Here is a 4,311-nt window from a genome sequence, read left to right as displayed (position 1 = left end):
AGGGAGGCCTGAGTGAGGGAGGCGGGCAAAACAGATTCTGGAAGAATCCTATATTCCTCTAGTTAATCGACACCTGAATCCAATTCTGCCCCAACGGAGCAGCGTGACTGAACTAGAGGAGGAGCGGGGGGCGGTTTCCAGCCATGGCTCCCTGGTCCAGGGGAAGGAGGAGAGGCTCAGGTTTTCACACTTTGTTTTTTTAAATTGGGACCAGTGTTCCCTGAGGAGGAAAACCCCTGTGAGCCTTAAATGGCGTTGATTCTTGCCTTGTCCTGATCGGCTTACTTTCTTGACCTTCCAGGAATAGGAGTCTACAAGCCCCCATGAGAGACCCAACCGGTACAAGGCGCTGACAAGGACGAGGGCAGGACCCAGCATGGCTTCCGCTGTTGTTCAGCCGCTCAGTCGTGTCCGACTCTATGTGACCCCATGGACGTCAGCACGCCAGGCCTCCCCGTCCATCATCAACTCCAGGAGTTTGCTCTAACTCACGGTCATTGATTCAATGATGCCATCCAACCATCATCCTCTGCCACCCCCTTCTCCTCCTGCCTTCAGTTTTTCCCAACATCAGGGTCTTTTCCAATGAGTTGGCTCTTGGCATCAGGTGGCCAAAGGATTGGAGCTTCAGCATCAGTCCTTCCAATGAATATTCAGGGTTGATTTCCTTTAGGATGGACTGGTTTGATCTCCTCGTAGTGCAAGGGAGTCTTAAGGGTCTTCTCGAACAACACATTTCAAAAGCATCAATGGAGATCAGAAATTTGTGTGTGTCTGCACCCTGTGCCTCCAACAGGGCACTTTTTAGTCGGGAATGGACACCTGGGAGCAGAAGACCAACCCATGTGGGGCAGGAATCCAAATAGGCGGCAAAAACTACGCCCAACGTGGGGCTCGAACCCACGACCCTGAGATTAAGAGTCTCATGCTCTACCGACTGAGCTAGCTGGGCGGCCGCACAGAGCCACCTGCAGACAGGTGTCGGAATTTGACGGCTGTGCTGCTGCTGCTGCTAAGTCGCTTCAGTCGTGTCTGACTCTGTGCGACCCCAGAGACGGCAGCCCACCAGGCCTCCCCCGTCCTTGGGACTTCTCCAGGCAAGAACACGTGGAATGGCTTTCCATTTCCTTCTCCAATGCATGAAAGTGAAAAGTGAAAGTGAAGTCGCTTAGGTTGTCTACTTGAAAGTTATACAGTCGTGTCCGACTCCCAGCGACCCCATGGACCGCAGCCCACCAGGCTCCTCTGTCCATGGGATTTTCCAGGCAAGAGTACTGGAGTGGGCTGCCATTGCCTTCTCCCACGGCTGTGGACCGCCTCAAATGCAGGATGGAGTAAGTCCCGGGGTCAGCGGAGCCATGGGGTGACTGGATTTGAGGCGGGGCTGGGCTCCAGACGCAAACGCCAACAGCGCATCACCTCTGCACGCCGATATCCTGGCCTCCTGACCTGGGACTGTGGGGCCCAGGCTTGACGGTTCAGAGACCTGCAAGCGGAGAACCACCGGCTCTTGATGCAGAAGAAGGGAACCTCTCTCAGTCTTCCGTGCCTGGAACTCGGACTGAAAAAGTAGCTTGTTAAGACACTCGTGGAGACACTTTGGCTACTGGGCCTCAATGAAAATTTTGAAACGACGACAAGGGGAGGCACAGAGTGGGCCCTGAGACCCGCAAGTGGGGAAGAAAAGCAGGGCTCGTCCGGGATTTGAACCCGGGACCTCTCGCACCCTAAGCGAGAATCATACCCCTAGACCAACGAGCCGCACACACTATGGGTTTTTGCTCCCCTCTCTGATGCCGTGGTGTCTAGGAGCTGGACCCGCGACGCCAGTGAGGTGGTGCGAAAGGGAGACCCCAATTTCAGACCCACTGGGAAGTGCGGGGTTCCAGGAATGACGCGCGCGGAGAAAACCCAGAGCTCCTGGGCAGGCAAAACGGACAGAAGCCCCTGCGCTCCGACAGTCCGGGGTCCGCGCCGCCTCCCCTCCGCCGTCGGGCGACAGAGAGCCCCGGACCAGGAAGGGCGGTCGGCCTCTGTCCCCGCGCCGCTCATCGGTCACTTCGCAGGCCACCTCGCAGCCGCGAGCGCAGGGGACCCGCTGGACAAAGCCGGCGAGGGACTCCGGGTCGCGCGTGCAGGTGGGGAGCGCTCGAGAGCGGGCGGGGGCGCGGAGGGTCCCGGAGCCTCGATCTCTGGGACGCTCGCTTTGCGGGCGGCCGAACCCCCAAGACGTGGCCCCGGGTGATCGCTCAACAAATGCCGGCGGAGTGCATCGAGAGGACACCGCCTCCGCCTCGGCCTCCCGTGCTGCTAGCGCTTCTCCCGGCTCAGCTCCCCGCTCCCGCCCCCGCAGGTCAAAACCAAGACAGCTCTCTTCGGACGTGGGGCCCCCAACCCCCGAGGCTGAATGTGAGAGTCGCTTTGTTCTACCGACTGATTCGGCCGGACAGCAGCGGTCCTGGCCTCAGATGCCCTAGGCGCGCCTTGCGTCTCCCCGAAGCTTCCACCAGGTCTGCCTTCAGTCCTCTTAAAGAAAAAGGACGGGCTCGTCCGGGATTTGAACCCGGGACCTCTCGCACCCAAAGCGAGAATCATACCCCTAGACCAACGAGCCAACACACACCTCCCACCCCCTCCCCCCGTCCCTCTGCAGGTGACTCCCGAGAAGCTCGCCGCTGTAGCTCAGTTGTCAGTGTGTGCACCTGCGAAACCCGCTCTGTGGGTTCTTGAGGTCGCGGGTTCGCAGCCGAACTCCGGTTGCAGACAGACGGTTAGATTATCTGCTCCTCTTGCGGCGGGAGCTGGAGGGAGACCCCGCAGCTGCAGCTCTGATCAGTTTTGGCCTCAAATGGAGGCAGGAGACTGGCCGCCCAGAACACCTCGCCTGCAGTCGTCCTCACACGGGGACCGATGGGGGGTGGGGGGTGGGGCGGTGCCTGGGCCTCCTGAGGAAGTGAGGAAAACAGATTCTGGAAGAACCCTAGATTTCTGAATCCAATTCTGCCCCAACGGTGCAACGTTTTTGAGCGAGAGGAGGAGGGGGAGGCGGTTTCCGGCCATGGATCCCAGGTCCAGGGGAAGGAGGAGGGGCTCAGGTTTTTACACTCTTTTGTATTTTGATTAGAACCAGTCCTGGTGGTGGAGAAGGCAATGGCACCCCACTTCAGTACTCTTGCCTGGAGAATCCCATGGACAGAGGAGCCTGGTAGGCTGCAGTCCATGGGGTCGCTGAGTCGGACACGACTGAGCGACTTCACTTTGACTTTTCACTTTCATGCATTGGAGGAGGAAATGGCAACCCACTCCAGTGTTCTTCCCTGGAGAATCCCTTGGACAGAGGAGCCTGGTGGGCTGCCGTCTATGCTGTCGCACAGAGTCGGACACAACTGAAGCGACTTAGCAGCAGCAGCAGCAGCAGTGTTCCCTGAGGAGGAAAACCCTTGTGACCCTTAAAGGGCGTTGGTTCTTGCTTTGTCCTGACCTGCTTACTCCCTTGCTGCTAAGTCACTTCAGTCGTGTCCGACTCTGTGCGACCCCGTAGACGGCTTACTCCCTTGACCTTCCATAAATGGGAGTCTAGCTATCCCGAATAGAGGCCCATCTGCTACAAAGAGCAGACAACTCTGAGGGCAGGACCCAGGCTGGCTTCCTAAGGTGAGCAGGAATCTGTATGTCTGCACCCTGTGCCTCCAACAGGGCAGTTTTAAATCGGAAATCTACAGCTGGGAGCAGAAGACCAACCCACGTGAGCCAAGAATCCAAATAGGTGGCAAAAACTACGCCCAACGTGGGGCTCGAACCCACGACCCTGAGATTAAGAGTCTCATGCTCTACCGACTGAGCTAGCCGGGCGGCTGCACAGAGCCGTCTGCAGACAAGTGTCGGAACTTGACGGCTGTGGACCGCCCCAAATGACAGGATGGAGTAAGTCCCGGGGTCAGCGGGGCCATGGGGTGACTGGATTTGAGGCGGGGCTGGGCTCCAGACGCAAACGCCAACAGCGCATCACCTCTCTGCACGCCGATATCCTGGCCTCCTGACCTGGGACTGTGGGGCCCAGGCTTGACGGTTCAGAGACCTGCAAGCGAAGAACCACCGGCTCTTGATGTAGAGGAAAGGAACCTCTCAACCTTCCGTGCCTGGAACTCGGACTGAAAAAGTAGCTTGTTAAGACACTCGTGGAGACACTTTGGCTACTGGGCCTCAATGAAAATTTTGAAACGACGACAAGGGGAGGCACAGAGTGGGCCCTGAGACCCGCAAGTGGGGAAGAAAAGCAGGGCTCGTCCGGGATTTGAACCCGGGACCTCT

At 58.2% G+C, this 4,311-nt stretch overlaps 4 non-coding genes across 4 annotated transcripts; all 4 read right to left on the bottom strand.

Moving 5' to 3' along the window:
* Window positions 1-879: 879 nt before the first annotated feature.
* TRNAK-CUU lies at window positions 880-952 on the bottom strand. Its single transcript has one exon. It is a non-coding gene; the product is annotated as a tRNA-Lys (tRNA).
* A 737-nt stretch (window positions 953-1,689) lies between these two features.
* TRNAP-AGG lies at window positions 1,690-1,761 on the bottom strand. Its single transcript has one exon. It is a non-coding gene; the product is annotated as a tRNA-Pro (tRNA).
* A 781-nt stretch (window positions 1,762-2,542) lies between these two features.
* Window positions 2,543-2,614, bottom strand: TRNAP-UGG. The gene has a single exon. It is a non-coding gene; the product is annotated as a tRNA-Pro (tRNA).
* A 1,165-nt stretch (window positions 2,615-3,779) lies between these two features.
* On the bottom strand, window positions 3,780-3,852 carry TRNAK-CUU. The gene has a single exon. It is a non-coding gene; the product is annotated as a tRNA-Lys (tRNA).
* Between the last annotated feature and the right edge of the window lie 459 nt (window positions 3,853-4,311).

Source organism: Bison bison, unplaced genomic scaffold (genome assembly GCF_000754665.1).
Source record: "Bison bison bison isolate TAMUID 2011002044 unplaced genomic scaffold, Bison_UMD1.0 scf7180017864144, whole genome shotgun sequence".
NCBI classification, from domain to species: domain Eukaryota; kingdom Metazoa; phylum Chordata; class Mammalia; order Artiodactyla; family Bovidae; genus Bison; species Bison bison.
Note: the sequence above shows the minus strand (reverse complement) of the source record. Positions and strands in the feature narration are given on the sequence as shown.